Source organism: Vulpes lagopus, chromosome 1, assembly GCF_018345385.1.
Source record: "Vulpes lagopus strain Blue_001 chromosome 1, ASM1834538v1, whole genome shotgun sequence".
Classification (NCBI taxonomy): domain Eukaryota; kingdom Metazoa; phylum Chordata; class Mammalia; order Carnivora; family Canidae; genus Vulpes; species Vulpes lagopus.
This window is the reverse complement of record NC_054824.1, coordinates 161,681,030-161,702,888: the sequence shown is the minus strand read 5'-3', so window position 1 is coordinate 161,702,888 and position 21,859 is coordinate 161,681,030. Positions and strand designations below refer to the sequence as shown.

The 21,859-nt window shown below is 39.0% G+C and overlaps 1 protein-coding gene and 1 non-coding gene across 12 annotated transcripts in view; one reads left to right on the top strand and one right to left on the bottom strand.

The window, feature by feature from the left end:
- RABGAP1L (RAB GTPase activating protein 1 like) overlaps positions 1 to 21,859 on the bottom strand; it is a 737,000-nt gene that overhangs the window by 41,878 nt on the left and 673,263 nt on the right. The window lies entirely within an intron of this gene.
- Positions 13,599 to 13,705, top strand: LOC121474680. The gene has a single exon (XR_005983465.1). It is a non-coding gene; the product is annotated as a U6 spliceosomal RNA (small nuclear RNA).

Here is a 21,859-nt window from a genome sequence, read left to right as displayed (position 1 = left end):
TCAAATGACTAGGTGTTCTCTTCCTGAATTCATCTCATCTGGCATGTTCAGCTTTCCAATTACTCAAGCCTAATGGTGCACATACCCATGACAGGTTCCTGGACTCATTAATGAATAGTTTTATGATGTGAGTCACTTTCCAATATTCATGGCTCACTCCTGAATGTGGTATGCTTATCAAAATATCTATGAAAGTTTATGAAATATCTATTTCAACTTTCTTTACCACATTCTAATATATGCTGTCTGTTCCTAATGCTGTAGCAAATTTAAGAAACTGTGGCATTTGATAGAAACTGCTTATCTGTTCATTTCTTTTTTGTTTGTTTGTTTGTTTGTTTGTTTTTAATTTTTTATTTATGATAGTCACACACACACACACACAGAGAGGCAGAGACATAGGCAGAGGGAGAAGCAGGCTCCATGCACCGGGAGCCCGATGTGGGACTCGATCCCGGGTCTCCAGGATCGCGCCCTGGGCCAAAGGCAGGCGCCAAACCGCTGCGCCACCCAGGGATCCCTCTGTTCATTTCTAATTCCTCATTTCCAGTCCTATGAATCTATATACTTTTCTTTTTTAGAACTCCTTGGTATTGTGCTTAAGTTTTCCTACCAATAAATAGTATCTGGAGGTGGAGTAATTTCTTTACTATCTATATCTTGACAATTCCTATTTTACAATTTCCAGCCCAGGACTTCTACTGAGCTCAACCTACCTATCCACCTGTTAACCTGATATCATCTTTTAGATATTTCACATAGGAGACATTTTAAATTTGGACTCATCACCCACTGCCTAACTCCAGCCAGTTCTCCCACTGTTCATTTTCCATCCAGAGGCTCAAATGAGAAACCCACAGGAGACCCCTACCCCCACCGAGGACCATGAAATCATTCATGTCTCCTTGCTTGTCTTCTTTTGAATCCTGTTGACCCCAACCAAATTCAAGCCATAATCCCCTCCCATCACTGCAATAAGCTCCAAAATGATCTCTCTGTATCTGTCCTTGCTCTACTCCAAAACTTTTTTTCCATAGGGCAATGTTTTTTCAGAATGCAAATCTCTTATCATTCCTCTTCCTAAATTTTTCAATTGCTTCCTGTTGCATTTAGGATAGAGAGAGAAATACTTGACATAACTCTGCTTGTCCTATAGGATCTGATCTCTATCTACTATTCCTCCCTCATTCTCTATGCCTCCATTTTGTAAAAATGGGGTTCACCCATCCCAAGAAGTACACGAAAGGATCCAAATAGATGCAAAAGGCAATTATCAGAATTTCTAGTTTTTAAAAATATTTTATTTATTTATTTGAGAGACAAAGAGTATAAGCACAAGGTGAAGGGGAAGGGCAGAGAGAAAAGCAGACTCACTGGCCTGAGCCAAAATCAAGAATTGGGTGCTTAACTCACTGAGCCACCTGGGTACCCCTCTAGTTCTATTGTTTAACCTTATCTTTTTCAAATGTCTATTTTTGTGTGTATTTTATTAAAGTATACATTAATGTATTTAAAAATGAAAGTACGTATATTGGAAGTATGTGCTTAAATTGCTTTTACTGATAGGAATGCATAATTAAAAGAGTTTAGGGCTCACTACATTCTTTTTCTTTTTAAAGATTTATTTATTTATTCATGAGAGACATAGAGAGAGAGAGGCAGACACACAAGCAGAGAGAGAAGCAGGCTCCTCCACGGAGCCTGACGGAGGACTCAATCTGGGATCCCAGGATCACACCCTGAGCTGAAGGCAGATGCTCAACCGCTGAGCCACCCGGGCATCCTAGGCTCACTACGTTCTACCATAGCCATAGCCATCCTGGACTTCTTTTACTTCCTTCTGCACATATTCTGACTTATTTCAGGATGGGCGTGCTATTCCTTCTGCTGGGATGGAGTCAGCATATTCACCTCAGGATTCTAACTGAAAGGTCTAAGGTATGATCAGGCACCTCTAATTTTACAAAGCTTAGGCAATTCTGCTATACTGTATTGTCTGTTTAAAAACCACTGAATTAAAACATCAAGTGCTAAGGGAGTGGGGCACAGGCTGAAGAGGCTTTTAATGGACTGGCCTAAGAATATAATCACCAGTTTCTAAGGGAATATCCATTCTGTGTTTCAAACAACCAACTTATAAATAAACTTTAGGGGAGAATAAATTTGTAAGATCAGGAAGGACTATTTTTAATGTTCTAGAATATCTCAAGAATCTATTATATAAACAGTTTGGCTGTAAGGACACAATCAAGTTGTAAAAGGAAAAATTGGGGTGCCTGGGTGGCTCAGTTGGTTAAGAGTCTGATTCTTGATCTCAGTTCAGGTCTTGATCTCAGGGTCGTGGGTTCAAGTTTCACATTGGCCTCCACACCCAGTATGGAGCCCACTTTAAATAGATAGATAGATAGATAGATAGATAGATAGATGATAGATAGATAAGGAAAAATCATTTGCTTCAAGAATATTTAAGCAATCGAGTTTCTCTTCAATATTATATTTAGGGTAGCTTAGGGTTAAATGAGCTTGCATTTGAGGTTCTTCTCTGGCAAATACTAGCTACATAATTTTAGAAGCAAATCACTTAAACCTCTTACTCAGAGCTTTAATTATTTATTTTTTAAAATGGGGTTAACACAAATCACAACCACTGTGACCACCTCCTTTTATTGAGCACACAATGCATGCCATTGTACTAGGCTAAGCACTTAACATATTTTTTATTACTCAAGCCTCACAAAGTTGAGTTGGGTTTACTTTACCCATTCTATAAAATTAAGTATACTGAGGAAGACAAAGTAACATGAAAAGGGACCATAATAGGGCAGCCCCAGTGGCTTAGCGGTTTACCGCCGCTGTAAGCCTGGGGTGTGGTCTTGGGAGACCTGGGATCAAGTCCCACATCGGGCTCCCTGAATGGAGCCTGCTTCTCCCTCTGCCTCTCTCTCTCTCTCTGTGTCTCTCATGAATAAATAAATAAAATCTTAAAAAAAAAAAAAAAAAAGGAAAAGGGACCATAATAATGACTGGCCCAACAGGCTTTCTGACATCAAAATCAATGGGTTACATGCCTGTCCTCAAACACTGCCTGTCACCTGTCCAGCACACACAGCTCTCAAACCCGGGGTCCTTCTTATCAGCCGCTGGCTGCAATGCACCAAGCTAATCAACTGCAGGATGGTGGAGATACTATTTTAACTCCTGACTAGGAGATAACGAACCTAAGATATCTGCTGTATCACCAACTATTAGGTTGGAACTCAAAAAAGTATAAACACCATCACCCTGAAACTTCTGGCAAGCCAGAAAAAAGAGAAGGTCAAACAGACTCTGGGGTGGTTGAACCAGGAATTTAACTCTGGGAGAAGCCTGTATAGAATTTCCTAAAGTCTCAAGAAGGGGCAGATTGAAATAATATATTTTCCTTCTTTCCTAGCCCTCTGAAGACAAGTATTGAGGCATTAATACCATTGATACCAGGAGATTTACAGTGTAAAGCCAATTACCTTAAGGTACTGGAATCAGGCAGCTCTTAGATGGAACATTTTGTGAGCCCTATAGTTTCACTGAAAATGCCTTTCTTTTCTGTGTATGATTTTCTAGATTTCCTTCTGTTCCTATTGCTTCACATCCTGATTTGTACAAAAAATGTTCGGTTCTTTTCTGTAGCCATATGCAACTGTAAACGCTGCAGCTGGTTTACTAGCACTCATTCTACTGTTTTTTTTTTTTTTAATTTTTTTTTTTATTTATTTATGATAGGAACACAGTGAGAGAGAGAGGCAGAGACACAGGCAGAGGGAGAAGCAGGCTCCATGCACCGGGAGCCCGACGTGGGATTCGATCCCCGATCTCCAGGATCACGCCCTGGGCCAAAGGCAGGCGCCAAACCGCTGCGCCACCCAGGGATCCCATTCTACTGGTTTTTAAATCTATTTTTCTCAGATTCTTTGCAATGGAAGGAGAGAGAAAAAAGACATTTTGCTTGTTTATCTTCTAAGTAGTAAGAATAATCTCATCTCACTATATCCTCAATTTTAGATTGAATTATGAAAATTTTGTTATTTTTCTCTTTGTAAAAATTAAGAAGCAATAATATCTTAAGCTGGCATAATAAACTGATGTTTGTTATTTCTTTTATTTTAGGGCAAGATGCTCAACATCCACTGTAATATGGCAAGTGAAATTCCATTTCTGAATAAGTTTTTGGGGGGATCCCTGGGTGGCTCAGTGGCTTAGCACCTGCCTTCGGCCCAGGGTGTCATCCTGGAGTCCCGGGATCAAGTCCCGCATCAGGCTCCCTCTTCCTCTGTGTCTTTGCCTCTCTCTCTCTCTCTCTCTCTCTCTCTCTCTCTCTCTCTGTCTCTCGTGAATAAATACAATCTTTTAAAAAACTGAATAAGTTTTTGGTTAGAAATTTACCACTTAACATTTTTATTATAGTGTTTAGAAAATAACAGAATGACTACCAAGTGCTAAAAATTAAGGCTGTAAGATGGTATGTAATACACTAAATCTAGTTACATGTTGGATGGTGTTGGTCTGATTCCAGGGAGTAGATTAACCAGATGTAGTCCCAAAACTGGGCCGCAGAAAGCTGATACAGCTATGCATTCAAAAGCGAGCTAATTAAGCTTATTTAAAACTAGACAATGATACAGGAGAGAAAGAATGACAGGGGAACCAAGGAGGACACTGTTTTTTATTATCATCAAATGTTATGTTCTTTATAATAACGTTGACCTTTGCAGCATGGAATGCTAAGAAATCTAAAAGAGTACTTTTATGTCAGTTGTCATTGGCACTTAAGCGAAAGTAAAGATATATCTCTTGCTAAAAGTCCTCATAACAGGCAGAAGGCTGTAGACATTTATGCTGTAGGACATTTAATTCAAGACTAATATGTTAAGACAATCTGAGTTAATTCTGTCTTTAGAAAGATTCAATTTTATCATACCAGATAGAGAAGGACAAAAGAGTGGGAAAGAGAAATGGGAGCTTTTCCTGTATTCATCCACCTTTAAAGACAGGAAGTAAAACTGTTTATTTCGCATCAGCAGAAGATCATGTTGCATGATGGCTGCATTGCCATTTTTACATCACTCTTTTAACATGACAAGGAAAATGTTTTGTTTTTTTTTTAAGATTTTATTTATTTATTTATGAGAGACACACAGAAAGAGGCAGAGACACAGGCAGAGGGAGAGAAGCAGGCTCCCTACAGGGAACACAATGCGGAACTTGATCCTAGGGCCCTGGGACCATGACCTGAGCCAAAGGCAGATGCTCAATCATTGAGCCACCCAGGCACCCCATGAGAAGGAAAACTTATCCTTACTTCGCATTTTAAAAAATCATCCATTTATTCAGTCAAATATTTACTGACTACCAACACGCAGCAGGTATAGCCATCTAGGAACAAATTCATGGTCTGTCTCCTAAAGGAGCTCACAGTCTGATGGGGAGAGAGTCTTTAAAAGAAATAATCACACAGTCTAAATCAATACTGGCCTTACAAAGTAAGGTGAATGCTGCGAGGGCAAAGTAAAGGTGGAGAGATTGTCAAAAATGTGGCTCTAATTGTGATGACATCTCTGAGGAATGACAATTAAGCTGAGGAGTCAGTTAGCCAGTGAAGAGTTGGGAGAAAGAGCGTTCCCAGCACACGGGGAATAAGGAGCACAGGGTGGGGAAGAGCGAGACTGGCTACGTACTTTGCCAGGACAAGTAAAAATAAAAATTTTAAACCCCTTGTTTAAAAAGCGGTAATTTCAAGATGGCGGAACATGCAACCAAGTGTGGGGACCTGTGTAATTGGACAAGCCACATGCCCATGAAGCTGGCTCTGGGAAAGACAGCCAGTGTGAGGGGCCAAAAGCCAGTAGAAGCATCATTGGGAGAGAAAAGGCTAGTTGAGGCTGAAAAAATATGGGAGGTAAACAGGCCCAAACCCCAGGAATAGGGCCTCCAGGGACCAACCTCAGGGACCAACCTGCTCTGTCTCCTTTACAGTTCCCCAAATAGTTATTAAAGAGCTATTGTATAAGCCAAGCTGTTATGTAAGCACTCTTCTGGATGCTAAGAGGAAGACAAAGAAGAGAGTCTTTGCTTTTAAGAAGCTTACAAATAATTCTGTAATTTAAGGCAGAATATGGTTTCACATGAAAGTGTAAGCACCAATTTGTGGGAGATTCAAGGCATGAAGATTATTCACTTGACATAAACAGAGTGAAATTAGCCTTCTTCTGACTTTAGGGCCATGATTTGGCCATTTCACTATAGAAATAGCAAACATACCTGGCACTTCCTACATGCCAGGTACCAAATGCTATATGCTTTAGATGTATTAATCTATTTTAGCCTCATATTTATGAGGTAGGTGCTATTACTATTATTTTTTAAAGATTTATTTATTTTAGAGACAGCACGCATGCAAACAAGCACATGAGCATGGTGAGGGGGGCAGCAGGAAAGAGAGGGGGAAGCAGACTCCTTGCTGAACAAGGAGGGCCTGATCTGGGGCTGATCCCATGACCTGGAGATCACAATCCGAGCCAGCTGAAAGAATTGGATGCTCAACGGACTGAGCCACCCAGGAGCCCCATGGTAGGTGCTCTTACTATCTTCACTTTAAGGAGAAGAAAACAGATACCCAGAGAGAAATAACTTACTTGCCCAAAGTCACACAGCTAGCAAGGTAGGGATTCATTCCAATCCAGGCAGCCAAGGTCCAAAGCCCTTGCTACAAACTATTATGCTATACTACCATCTAACTAACATTGTGTCATTTTGCTTTGTTTTAAAAGTCTATATGCTATATTTATGCGCGTTTCATTTTTTTTCTCCCTGGTCTTCTGCTGTCACTATATCCTTCTTACCTACTTGGTTTGCCATATATCCTGCCTCAAAGTGGCTAAGAGATACACAAGAAAAATAATTTTCCTAAAATTTTTCCATTGTTAGGGTCAGAATTGGCAGGAAATATATTTAGGTATGAATTTTTGAAAGGAAATGACATAGACGGTGCTGCCTTCCTTTGCTGTTGATGACAGTCCCATGTATCTTTTTGGATGGATGACTAACTAGAGCTGGTACAGCTATGGACAGCTACTACTGACTCCAGGAACAGTGAACACCTCATTACTAGTGCTCTGGAACCCATATGAGTTCTCGGTGTCCCCATAACCCAATGCCAGATCTGTTCCTTACAGAAGTGAGAAGTGCATACATGTGCTCATCAATTCCACATATACCTACTTTGTGCAAGACACCATGCCAAATGCCTTCTGGGACACAAAGATAGCTAGGATACAACCCCTTCAACCAAGAAATTCACAATAAACTTTAAAATTTGATCAATGCCATTCTGGTAATAGAAGCCTTATGCTCGGGATCCCTGGGTGGCGCAGCGGTTTGGCGCCTGCCTTTGGCCCAGGGCGCGATCCTGGAGACCCGGGATCGAATCCCACGTCGGGCTCCCGGTGCATGGAGCCTGCTTCTCCCTCTGCCTATGTCTCTGCCTCTCTCTCTCTCTCACTGTGTGCCTATCATAAATAAATAAAATTAAAAAAAAAAAAAAAAGAAGCCTTATGCTCTTAAGGTTTAGAGGAGAATGTTTTCATAAACTCACCAGGAAATTTAGGACAGACTTTAAGGAGGAGCTAGCCTATAAGCATTGTCCTGGGGGGAGCTTTTGCTATTGACTATTCACAAGTGTCAGGATCTTTCTTACCATTCTTTTCCTTCCTTCCCCCTCTCCTTCTTCCTTTTTTTTTTTTTTTGTATCAGTGGCCTCCAAAGATTGGGCAATAGCAAGGCCACAAGTTTCCCTGCCACTGCCTTTCTATAAGGTAGGCAGAAGCATTTGTTAGGTGGCAAACAAGCCCAGAGTGCTCTGCCTCAGGTGCCATTCTGCAGGTGTTACAATGCCTCATTTGCCAGTCTTGCAGGCGATCCGTGCAATGCTGGAGGGGCCTAAATAGTATTTCTAGCCAATTCAATTTAAAATTACTTGACACCCTTTAGGCTAATTAGAAAACCCTCTGGTGTAGATTTAAATATAAGTAGGATAAATTCACAGTAGTTATTTCCTGATTATAGTTTTTTCCTTTTTTTTAAATTTTTATTTATTTATGATAGTCAGAGAGAGAGAAAGAGAGAGAGGCAGAGACACAGGCAGAGACACAGGCAGAGGGAGAAGCAGGCTCCATGCACCAGGAGCCCGACGTGGGATTCGATCCCAGGTCTCCAGGATTGCACCCTGGGCCAAAGGCAGGCGCCAAACCGCTGCGCCACCCAGGGATCCCTCCTGATTATAGTTTTTTCCAATGCAACCAACTAACCCTAGACTGTATTCCCATATCACGTGCTTCAAATATTAATCAAGTCCAAAGTGCAGACTAAACTAATGCACAGTTTATCACACTGTTGGTTAGAGTATTTTAACACACGTTTTATCACATTGTGTCGATAGAAGTATTTTAATGTAAATTGCTGAGAGTATATAACAAACAGGTAGGACTATAATAGGTACAGAGAGGAGTAAGATAAAGAAAAAACCAGCTCATTATTGCTTATTTCTTTCCTCATTCCATACAGGAAAGGAGAAGGAAACTGCTGTAAGCAAAGGCATGGACCTTAAAAGTGTGGGCCTGCTAACCCTGCTAAGCAATTGTTTGTCTGAGTGAGGAGCTAGAGCCCCTGGTGCTTGGCAACTGCAGAGCACGCTGCAAAGGTGGCACTGAGGCCAGTTCATCAGATCTAGGTCATCAACAGTTGATGAAAGCATGAACCTATTTTGGTAGTAGCTAGTTCAGTGACCATATTTTCTGAAAGAAAAATCAGGCACATGGTCTTAACAGATGTTCGGGTCCATTCTGGATGTGAGAAGCAATTTGGAAGATGAAAGAGAACCTAAAATGCTAAAAATGTTTTGATTGTTTTGGTAGCTTATAGGGCTTAGGAAACAGAATCTCTGACGTTAGAGCTATCTTTGAAATAAGTCTTGTTCCTGTAATGGTAAGAGGTCACTGAGGTGTTGAGGGGATAGAAGCCAGTGAGAATGTTCATCTGGAAATAGTGTATCTATGCTAAATTAGGGGACAGGGTCAAGATGAGGAGGAAGGTGGCAACTGAAAGGGTATTTAGGAAGTTTTAAAAACAGGTCAGGAGAAAAGGCCTTTGTGAAGAAGGTGACAAGAGAAGTGGAAAGGAAGGCCCGTGAGAAGCAGAAGAGAAGTCTCTAAAGGAAGTCTCTCCTGTCATTTCAGGTAGGCCCAATGATCCCTTCCCTCCTTAAACTCCTTTAGAATTTGCCTCTACCACTCATTTAATAATCACATATGGGTATAAAGAGCTTTTCCTGGGGTATGAATTTTCCTGATTAGGATATGTTAAGGCAAAAAAACCAGAAAACCAAAACCCAAACCCTTATTTAAACTTGGTATCATCACTGGCTTCAACTTAACACAAAGCTGAATATTTAGGAGAAGCCTAAGTCGATTCTTGCAGTTAAGCATACTCTTATAATGTCTTGAGGTTCAAGTGGATTTTGTTAATTAAAGTATTAGAATAAGAAAGACAGATGAAGACTATGCCCATATATTTTCTTTGAGTATGGGTATTACAGGAGGTATGTGATGACATAGAGCTGATAAGTGGAAAGACATAGAAATCCACTTAACATAGGATATTTTTGTTACCTAAATGAGAAGATTGTGATAACCAATTAAAAATGGCAGTTTTCCTTGATATGTTTGACAGAGCCAATAATTACCTCTGCTCTGTGGGGCAATTTCTGAAATGGTGCATACGAATGAGACTATTTGGGAGACTTCTTATGCTATATAGTTGGATGCTCTTCCGTAAATTGAAATTCATTTCTTTAATTTTGGGCAGGGGGTGGAGGGAAGACATAAGAAAAAAGTAAAAACATCACACACAGTGAATGCTTAACACTTGAAAAATAGATATATATCTGACAATCATAAAAGAATTCTCATTTTGGAAAAATGGTAATATCAAACTAACTTTCTAAAAATTAACTGAATCATCTTTAATGCTCGGAGTAGATCAAATGAGAATCATTTGAAATTAGACTTGGCCACACACAGGTAAAGGAAAGACCATAAAATTAGCTTTTTTTGGTATGCTTGTTTCAGGTCCCTCTACTGCTGTTTACACATGAATGATTGCTCTCCAAAGCTTGGGGTGGAGTGGCATTTATGTTCCCATTTCCATGGCAACTGTGAGGAGGCCAGAAAAATAAGGTATGGGGAAATGTGCATTTCAACCCTCACTTCCCTTCCACCCATCCAGCCCTCCTCATTTCCATGGGAACAGGAATTAAAAGACCTCCAGCAGCCGAAAGTGAAAGCTCACTCATAGATTGCAGCTGTTTGAATGTCAGCTGAGAGCTGCAAATGACAATATATTGCAGTTGTTAAAATTTTTAAATGATATTTTTCCTAATAAATTCCCCCTGTAATAATTTACAAGGGGGAGGGGCGCTTAGGTGGCTCAGTGATGAGATTCTTGGTTTTGGCTTGGATCATGATATCAGGGTCCTGAAATTGAGCCCCTCTCCCCCAGAGTAGGAGTAGGCTTAGGCTCAGGATTCTTTTCTCTTCCTCTCCCTCCCCCTCTGCCCTCAGTCTTAGATATAAAATATAAATAAATAAGATATTTTTAAAAAATAATTTACAAGGAGAAACTAGAGGAAGAAGAACACTCTTTGGATTTAGTATTTTGGTATCTTTTACAATTGCAGTATCATATATCATTTTTTAAAAGTAATCTCTACACGAAACAGGGCTCAAACCCACAATACCAACATCAAGAGCCACATGCTCTACAGAATGACCCAGCCAGATGCCCCCATAACATATATCATTTTATTTTATTTTCACACAAAGGGAGAGAGAGAGAGAAAGGGAGAGCATGCCTCTGTAGGGCAGTGGGGAGGGAGAGGGAAAGAGAATCCTAAGCAGACTGTGCCCAGCGTGGGAGACCCATGTGGGGCTCGATCTCACCACCCTAAGATCACAACCTGGGCAGAAATCAAGAGTCAGATGTCTAATGGACTAAGCCACCCAGATGCCCCTTGTTTATTATTTTAAAACAAATGGCTATGGGCAAGAAATGCAGTGAAATGAAGAGCAGTCCTCATCAAGTCACTGTGATGTCAAAAACCTCCTCCAAATGGTGGACGTGGAAAAAGTATGGAGGAACTAATTAAACTGAGGGAGGAAAGAGAAAAGAGAGGGGAAGGAGGGATCTAATTTAACTTTAAAAAACTACTTAATCAGTGGTGCCTGGGTGGCTCAGTCAGTTAAGCATCTGATTTGTGATTTCAGCTCAGGTCATGATCTCAGGGTGCGAAGATCGATCCCTGTGTGGGACCGTGCACTGGGCACAGTGCCTGCTTAAGATTTTCTCCCTCTCTCTCTCTCTGCCCCTCCCTTCCCCCACCCTCATGTTCATGTGCTCTCTCTAGAAAAAAAAAATCAAAAACACTATATTATATTTTATTACAAGAAACTATTGTCAGCTCTATCTAGAGTGTGAGCTCTATCTAGAGTGTGAGCACTGAGTCTGATGAACCTGCTGAGGAACCTAGACTTTTGTAAAAAAAAAAAAAAATTCTACAAATTTTACATTATAGCAATTTGCAAAAAATTTCATAAACATGGAGAATTGCTACAAAAAGAGAAAGAAAACACATTTATGGAGTATTGGAAAGTGCCAGAACTTATCAATTACTTGGTTTCATATTTGTAGACTCACCTTGGGCCCCAGAAGTCACTTTCATTTTTTTCTAACTATTGATCTGCACCTTATAGCTTAATTTCTATGTTACATTGTAGGTGACACTTGGAAAGTCTCAAGACAGTCCTCATGTACATCAAGGTTTCTAGCAGTGAGGGATGGGGAAGGAGAGTTGTCATATTTTTTATAAGATTAATTATAAAATAATGATAGTTCATTTTTAAAAAGTTATCTGGTAGTTAGAAACTGTTTTTTTCATAAACATTACCAGTGCCTGGTACAAGATGACAGGTAGGTCCTCAATATTGCTTCTTGATGTAAACAGATTTTACTCGAATCCACACTGAAAAATGAATATCCTAATTTGGAGCTCCTCTGTAGTTTATTCTCCTAATCTTGATTTGGAAGTATTACCTTGGAGACTGTGGTAAGAAAAAACCCATATAGACCCCACAGGTCCATTCCTCCTTATCTTGTTGGCTAATGCTCTTGACACCATTCTGTTGAATTGTATTAGATTATGTTCAGGTTTTGAAATTTGTATAAGGGATCCCTGGGGTGGCGCAGCGGTTTGGCGCCTGCCTTTGGCCCAGGGAGCGATCCTGGAGACCCGGGATCGAGTCCCACATCGGGCTCCCGGTGCATGGAGCCTGCTTCTCCCTCTGCCTGTGTCTCTGCCTCTCTCTCTCTCTGTCTGACTATCATAAATAAATAAAAAATTTAAAAAAAAAAAACAGTAAAAAAAAAAATGAAATTTGTATTAGATTATGTTCAAGTATTCAAATCTCCTTGGCTCCTGAGTTCAAATAGAGAGGTTGAAACCCATGTTTCTTTAGCTACTGTCATTAAAAGGACAGGCCAGAACTTGCCTAAGATTGCCCATTTCCATTCTACATACAAGGAAGGGCTTTAGAACACATATGTAGGATGCTTTGTTTTGTTTTGTTTTTTTAAAGATTTTATTTACTTATCCATGAGAGACACAGAGAGAGGCAGAGACACAGGCAGAGGGAGAAGCAGGCTCCATGCAGGGAGCCCAATGTGGGACTTGATCCCAGAACTCCAGGATCACACCCTGGGCTGAAGGCAGATGCTTAACCACTGAGCCACCCAGGCGTCCCTATAGGATGCTTTATAGATGGAAATATGTGTTATAAGCTTTAAACTCACAGAGAAATATCCTCATTAATAACAGAAATGAATGCCATCCTTTTAAACATATGTGAAGGCTAAAAAAGAAAGAGGAATATTTGTTTTACATGTCCATAACTTAATTCTATCTCAGGGGTACTTTCTCACTCTTTTTGGAGGGGTTGTTATTCCAAATTGTTCACTGTAACTTGGCTTCTACTTACATTGCCTCAGGCAAATACAAAACCTCAACATAATCTAATACAATTCAACAGAATGGTGTCAAGAGCATTAGCCAACAAGATAAGGAGGAATGAACCTGTGGGGCCTATATGAGTTTCTTCTTACCACAGTCTCCAAGGTAATACTTCCAAATCAAGATTAGGATAATAGGGCAGCCCCAGTGGCGCAGTAGTTTAGCGCCGCCTGCAGCCCAGGGTGTGATCCTGGAGACCTGGGATCCAGTCCCACATCGGGCTCCTGGTGCCTGCTTCTCCCTCTTCCTTGTGTCTCTTCTGCCTCTCTCTCTCTCTCTGTCTTTGTGAATAAATAAATTTTTAAAAAAAATCTAAAAAAAAAAAAAAGATTAGGAGAATATTTAGGTCAATATTGAGGACCTATCTGTCATCTTGTACCAGGCACTGGTAATATGTTTAGGAAAAAAAGTTTCTAACTACCAGATAACTTTTTAAAAATGAACTATTGTGCTCGCTTCGGCAGCACATATACTAAAATTGGAACGATACAGAGAAGATTAGCATGGCCCCTGCGCAAGGATGACACGCAAATTCGTGAAGCGTTCCATATTTTTAGATGAATGGATAAAGAAGATGTGGTTTATGTATACAATGGAATATTACTCAGCAATTAGAAACGACAAATACCCACCATTTGCTTCAACGTGGATGGAACTGGAGGGTATTATGCTGAGTGAAATAAGTCAATCGGAGAAGGACAAACAGTGTATGTTCTCATTCATTTGGGGAATATGAATAATAGTGAAAGGGAATATAAAGGAAGGGAGAAGAAATGTTGGGAAATATCAGGAAGGGAGACAGAACATAAAGACTCCTAACTCGGGGAAACGAACTAGGGGTGGTGGAAGGGGAGGAGGGCGGGTGTTGGAGGGGAATGGGTGACGGGCACTGAGGTGGACACTTGACGGGATGAGCACTGGGTGTTTTTCTGTATGTTGGTAAATTGAACACCAATAAAAATTAATTTAAAAAAATAAAAAAAATAAAAATGAACTATTATTTTATAATTAATCTTATAAAAAAATATGGCAACTTTCCTTCCCCATCCCTCACTGCTAGAAACCTTGATGTACATGAGGACTGTCTTGAGACTTTCCAAGTGTCACTTATAATAACATAGAAATTAAGCTATAAGGTGCAGATTAATAGAAAAAAATGAAAGTGACTTCTGGGGCCCAAGGTGAGTCCACAAATATGAAACCAAGTAATTGATAAGTTCTGGCACTTTCCAATACTCCATAAATGTGTCTTCTTTCTCTTTTTGTAAAGAAATTTTCCCTGGCTACAATAATTAAAATAGTTTTATGAAGCACTTTGTTGTCTCTATAAAGTATACGGTGATTTAGGTAACAGAAAGTATTATGAAATCTGACAAGTTAAAGCATGCTTTTAACTTAATCTAAAATTGCTCTTTTCTTGCTGAAAAACCGTAATTTTCTTGGCCTTTGTGTTCTCATCAATTCTACCATCAGCACTAGTGATTGGCTTTCTTTTTGGAGCATTTTCCACCCAGAAGCAAAGTTAAGTTGAAATCTAAATGCTAAGAAAGACCACTGGTCTCATAAGACTTGTTCCTTACCCAGACTTATAGGACATATACTGACAACTAGTACTTTTGCAAAATTACAAAATGTTACAGTGTTAAGGCTCTTAGGAGAATCTCATCAAAGTGTTGAAATCACAAATGATAAATTCATATATTTAAAAATCTATTATCATAAATTTTGGAGTACTAAGTTTCTCAAACTTCCTTTTTCAATGCTAACAATTTCCTGCTGAGATACTTTTTCAAGGGATTATTTACAAATACAAATATATAAGGACCAGACAAAATTAAGCCAAAGTTAAGTGATTTATTTTATCTCCTAGACTTTGTAAATTTGAGTGGGTATGTATTATATATCTGTTATTTCTAGTCCAAAAAAAGTCAAAGGTATCACACCTAGATACTTTCGAAACTGTTATTCATAGGCACTCAGAACAGAGAACCAGAAACATTTACAAAAATTCCATGAAAAACAGTAACAAAGCCCTTCTTTGACAACAGAGAACATGAAAAACCAGAAATACCATTCACTCTTTAAGAAGGGAAATGAGCTTTACTTCAAGGGAACTCTAATTTGAATTGAAAATATTTTTAAATCCAGGAACCATGTCAAAATTATCCTTTTCTGCTGATCAAAAAGCTAAATGATAAAGAATATATCTGGTCCGGAATCTAAATAAAAAAAACAGATTTCTTGGCTAGTCTGTTGAGGTGAAGGCCGCAGTACTGAACTGACTATATTTATTCTCTAGTATAAATACAATTTTTTTTGCTTATGCTTCCATGTCATTAGAAAAAAAAAAGATTTTCTTGTCAAATTATTTTACTACAGAAGCTATCTTATTCACTTGAAATGTAAACCTCCATGTCTATAGAAGTCAAATTTGTGAGGCATATATATTTAACATTCTAGATCATGTTAAGGACTTTATTTCTCCCCCAGCTTTATTGAGATATAATTGACATATAACATGTTCAAGTTTTTTTTTTTTTTTAAGAGTTTATTTATGAGAGGGAGAGAGAGAGAGAACACATGGGCAGGGGCAGGCACAGGAAATGTAGGCTCCCCACTGAGCAGGGAGCCTGACACAGGGCTTGATCCCAGAACCCTGATCATGACCTGAGCTGAAGGCAGATGCTTAATCAACTAAGCCACCCAAGTGCCCCTAACACTGTTTAAGCCGTATAACATGTTGATTTGGTGTATGAATATACTGTAATATACAGTAATATGATAAACCACCACTTTATTTGCTCACAACACCATCATGTCACAGAATTACCATTTTTTTTGGTAGTGAGAACATTTATTTTTTTTATTTTATTTTTTATTTTTTTTTATTATTTTATGATAGTCATACAGAGAGAGAGAGAGAGAGAGGCAGAGACACAGGCAGAGGGAGAAGCAGGCTCCATGCACCGGGAGCCCGATGTGGGATTCGATCCCGGGTCTCCAGGATCGCGCCCTGGGCCAAAGGCAGGCGCCAAACCGCTGCGCCACCCAGGGATCCCAGTAGTGAGAACATTTAATATCTACTCTCTTAGTTTTCACATATACAATACTATTAACTGTAGTCACCATGTTGTATATTAGATTCCCAGATTTATTCATATTACAAGTCTGAAGCCCTCGAACAACATCTCTCCATTCCTCCCCACTCCCATGTCCCTGGTAACTGCCAATCTACTCTCTGCTTCTATGAATTTGGCTTTCTTAGATTTCAGATATAAGTGAGATACAGAATGTGTTTTTCTCTGACTTACTTTGTTTAGCATAACATCCCCCAAGGTTATCCAAGTTTTTCTGCAAATGGCAAGATTTCCTGCTTTCTCATGGCTAAATAATATTCCATTATATGTAGCACATCTTTTTTATTCGTCCATTGATGGACACTTAAATTGTTTTCAGATCTTAGCTATTGTGAATAATGCTACAATAAACATGGAGTACAGATACTTCCTTGAGAAGTATTCATTCCTTTTGAATGTACATCCACAAGTGGGAGTGCTAGATTATATGGTAGTTCTATTTTTAAGTTTTTGAGGAACTTCCATACTTTTCTTCCGCAGTGGCTGCACCAATTTACAATCCCACCAACAGTGCACAAGGGTTGTGCGCCATATTTTTGATAAGTGAAGAAAACATACCCAATATGAGACTAACAGCTCATTAATTTACATTCTTACATCATATGTGAGCTTAAGATAAACAAAAACTGTACAACCTCTGTTGCTCTGATATTGCTGTTACCATTTCTGATTTCTGCTTTAACTGTTTCTGTTAGGCTTTAATAAAAAGGTATCTAAGCCAAAAAGACAAAATTGAATTCTCCTACAAGTTCATAATTTTCCCTGGAGAATTGGGCTTTCCAAAGCTGGCAAATTGAACTGAATATTCCAGTCTGACCCAGACCAAAGATCAAAATGCTGAGAGGTCTCCAAAATCCTAAAAATGGTCCTCAGGCACACTTGACAATCAGGGAATCTTCATTATGCAAGAGATAGCCTGGATGTAGAGTGGGATGTTAAAAAGAGCCTTTATCTTTCCCTAGGACAATGGGTCTCAAACACCAGTGTTCCCACAAAATTCTTACCAGTTGCAAAGAGGAATAGAGCAACTTTGCATGAAGAACCTATAAGGAATCACCCTATTCTAAATATCAAAGTGAGTATCACCAGTATTAAAACAACTCAAAATCATGCTCCATTTGATAGAATAGATACAATGGGAAAAATACAGCATCATCTCTATGATAAATTCTGGTCAAAAATGTATACCCTAAATCTACTCATGAGGAACCATCAGATAAACTCAAATTGAGAGACAGTCTATTAAATAACTAGCTTGCAATTTTCAAAAGTATCAAGCTTATAAATGTCAAGAAAGACTGAAAAACTGTTCCAGACTGAAGGTGGTGGCTCAAGAGAGAATTGAATACAGCATGTGGCTCAAGGTTTCATTGTAAAATGAACAAATATTCCTCTTTGAAATTTTGCTGAAAAGGACTGACTTTTTGGAGTGGTTTTGGTATCATCCTACATGGAAAAGAAATCATCCTACCAGATGATTTCTCTGGGTCCTTTCTAGTTCAGAAATTCTACCTATTTACTATCTACCTGCCTCTCTCTCATTCAGAGTGCACTTAACAGAATTTGAGCATATATAGCTCAGAACTTCACCAGACAGGAAAATAACCATATGCTTAAAAAAAAAAAAAAAAGTGATGATGAGTCTAAAGAAAGCTGTTTTACACTATAAACCTTATTTAATAGTAAGAAGGCAAGTCTTAAAAATCTACACTGTACACAAAATGGGGGTCACACAATGTCTTCAACTAAAGGGGCTAGCATGGACAGTCTTCTACATGGTCTTTCTGTCACATGATTTAGCCTCAAAGAGGAAGTAATAAGGAATAATAGGTTTAAATGGTTTTTTTTAAGTTAAATATTAACGAAGCCTTCCAGGGTAAAATAGGAGTCATTTCTTTGCTTCTTAGTAGAGTGATGATAAGTAGTAAATGTACATCTAAAGTAAAGGACAGAACTGAGATATATATGTTCTATAGACACAAACACTCTTCTGTCTTCCTCCACCCCTCATAAATCTCCAATTGGCTGAGACAACCAATGGTTCAGTATAGCTGAGTGAAATGCATGACGATAGCTGTCTTCCCTAATCTCTTTTTTAAAAAGCATTTAAGTCTTGCCAGGGTCGAAGCAAGCTTTGATTTGGCTCAAAGCACTGACTCCTGGTAAGTTTGAAAAGCCTCCCAAAGAAAATCCCTGAAAGAGGATCAGTGAATAAAGTATTATCTATTAGAAGCCATAAGAAATGACTTCCCATATTCTAAGAATTCCAAGCTAGGCTTAGAATTAGAGTATTAGATTATCAATCTTACTATTAGCACTAGAGATTCTGAATTTTATTCGTAAAACATAACACAAAAGACATTCTATCAACTTTCTTTTTTAAAAGAAATGGGAAATATTCACCTATGTAAGAAAAGACCAAGTTTCAGGGGACATGCATATTCATTCCAACCATTCAGAACCCAGTCCAGAGGAGGCACAAGTATATTGTGAAGTAGCAAACAAGGAGAAAAAACAAAAGTATGCATTAAAAGCAGCCACATTATTATTAGTCATTGTTTTTATTTAGTTAGTTATTTAAAGATTTTATTTATTCATTCATGAGAGACACAGAGAGAGAGAGGGGCAGAGACACAGGCAGAGGAAGAAGCAGCCTCCAGACAGGGAGCCCAATGCGGAACTCGATCCTGGGACTCCAGGATCACACCCTGGGCCAAAGGCAGGCTGAGCCACTCAGGGATCCCCTTATCATTGTTTTAAAATAGGGTACAATGATTTTTAAATGTTTCCAGTTAAAATAAAAACAAAACACCAAGAAACTTCAGAGTTTAAAGAAAACCAAACTATTTCCCACTTGGCAAATCGGAACCCGATAAATTCCTTTAGTTAGATTTTGGTTGTTACATATTCATCTGAATTTTTAAAAATGTACCATTAGATTATTGTTACTAAAGAACACTTTAGTAAGTATGATATCATTATTATGGTAATATTTTTAAAGTCCTTATCTGTTAAGATATATAACTTTCCGTAAGTTCTTATGAGTGAAATGGTATGTCTTAAATTTTATTTAATATTTTAGCAAAAAAAAAATTAGAGGAGAAAGAGCACAAGGAAAGCAAGAAGCTGATGGTTATTGAAGATAGGTGATGAGAACATGGAAATTCATGGCACTGCTCTACTTTTGTATGTGTTTCATAATTTCCATGAAAAAAAAAAGGGGGTTTTAATGCATCTATTATTAAAACCTTTGGTTATAATTATGGCAGTACCACAATGAATTTTTATTTGGATTTAAGTCTTATTTAAAACACTGGTTTAGGGTGCCTGGGTGGCTCAGTCAGTTAAGTGCCTTTGGATCAGGTCATGATCCCAGGGTCCAGGGATTGAGTCCACATGGGGTTCGGGGCTCCTTGCTCAGAAGGGAGACTGCGTCTTCCTCTCTCTCTGTTCTTCCTTCCTGCTCAGGCTTGCTCACTCTCTCAAATAAGTAAGTAAGTAAATAAATAAGTAAATAAGTAAGGAGGTAAGTAAGTAAGTAAATAAATAAATGATCAAATCACTGGTTTAGAAACGTAATTCTATCCTTTATGCTCTAATCACCTAAGACAACAATTTATTTATTATTTATTATTTTTAAAAATATTTTGTTTATTTATTCATGAGAGACACACACACAGGCGGGGGGGGGGGGTGCGGGGAAGAGACACAGGCAGAGGGAGAAGCATGCAGGGAGCCTGATGTGGGACTCGATCCCAGGACTCCAGGACCATGCCCTGGGCCAAAGGCAGACGCTAAGCCACTGAGCCACCCAGGGATCCCCTACAATCATATTTAATAGTTACTGTCATCCTCACACATAACATAATCAATTTTCACTCACGTTCTGATATACCATGAGGCAAACATTTAATAGAAGTTAGATATAGGCTTATATAGTAAGTTGGTCCTATTTCCGAATGCCCATGCTATAAACAATCCATTATAAATGTATTACATTACATTTCAATTTCTAGATCACAGTTTTCTGAGACACATTTTTCCTTATCTCCTTCTCAACACAGAAAATGAAGACACTAAAGTACCAAGTAGATCACTCAGCAAAGACAAAATCAAGCTCATTGAATTTTGCTTTAAAATCAGTAGGAATTGGGCAGCCCCGGTGGAGCAGCAGTTTAGCCCAGAATGTGATCCTGGAGACCCGGGATCGAGTCCCACATTGGGCTCCCTGCATGGAGCCTGCTTCTTCCTCTGCCTGTGTCTATGCATCTCTCTCTCTCTCTCTCTGTGTCTCTCATGAATAAGTAATAAATAAAATATTTAAAAAAAAAAAGAGTGCCCTTAGGCTCAAACTTTAAAAAAATAAATAAATAAAAATCAGTAGGAATTAACACATCTTAAATTTCTAATTTCTAATCTAACCAAGGTACAAAAGCCTAGTCATCTGTTTTTTGTTTTTTTTTTTTTTTTCCAGTTTGAGGAAGGGAATCCTTCTTCAACACAGTAGCTGGGAATAAGGAAGAGAAGGTGATAGATAAAATAGGAGACAATCTCTTTCAGCACCTCATCCTCAATCACTCCCACTTACTCTCCTGTTCACCAAACAGAACTGTCAAGGCTTATTATAAAAACCTTAAGGAGGATGAAATACACTTAGGACACTGTACTATAAAAAAAAAATCCGCATAGAAATGGACCCACACAGTTCAAACCTGTGTTGTTTAAGGGTCAACTGTAGTTTTAACACTTGCACTGGGCCTGTACCAGCGGGTACTCAGTATTTATTGACCAAATGCATGAATGAATTTAAAAGAAAACAAAATCTCCAAAAAATGGAGAGGGAAACAGAAAAAAACTCTGTATAGAAAGACAGAAAGACAGGGGAGCCTGGGTGGCTCAGTTAGTTAAGGGTCTACCTTCTGCTCAGGTCATGATCCCAGGGTCCTGGGATGGAGCCTCACATCAGGCTCCCTGCTCAGCCAAGAGCCTTCTCCTCCCTCTGCCTCTCCACCCCACTTGTGTTCTCTCTCTCTCTCAAATAAAATCTTAAAACAAAACAAAACAAAACAAGGCAGAAAATGGCAACAAAGTCATAAAACACTGCAGATTTAAAAAAAAAAGTGTGTTTCAATCATAAACATTTTTGGAGTTCCCAGAGGCTCCACTCAGGGTTCAAGGTAGATAATGAAATTAACACTTGTTACAGCTGAATCTTTTTTTTTTTTTTTTAAATATTTTATTTGTTTATTCATGAGAGACAGAGAGAGAGAGAGAGAGAGAGAGAGAGAGAGGCAGAGACACAGGTAGAGGGAGAAGCAGGCTCCATGCAGGGAGCCTGACGTGGGGCTTGATCCCAGGACTCCAGGATCATGCCCTGGGCCGAAGACAGGCGCTAAACCACTGAGCCACCTAGGGATCCCCCCAGCTGAATCTTTATAGGCTTTTTGGTTATATTATTTTCCTTCTGGAATAACCCTTCTCCTTTATCTCAATTATTGCCTGTTTGTTTGTTCCTTGTTCATCCACCTATCCCTTAATATATATATACTGAATACCTCCACTGTGCTGGGGA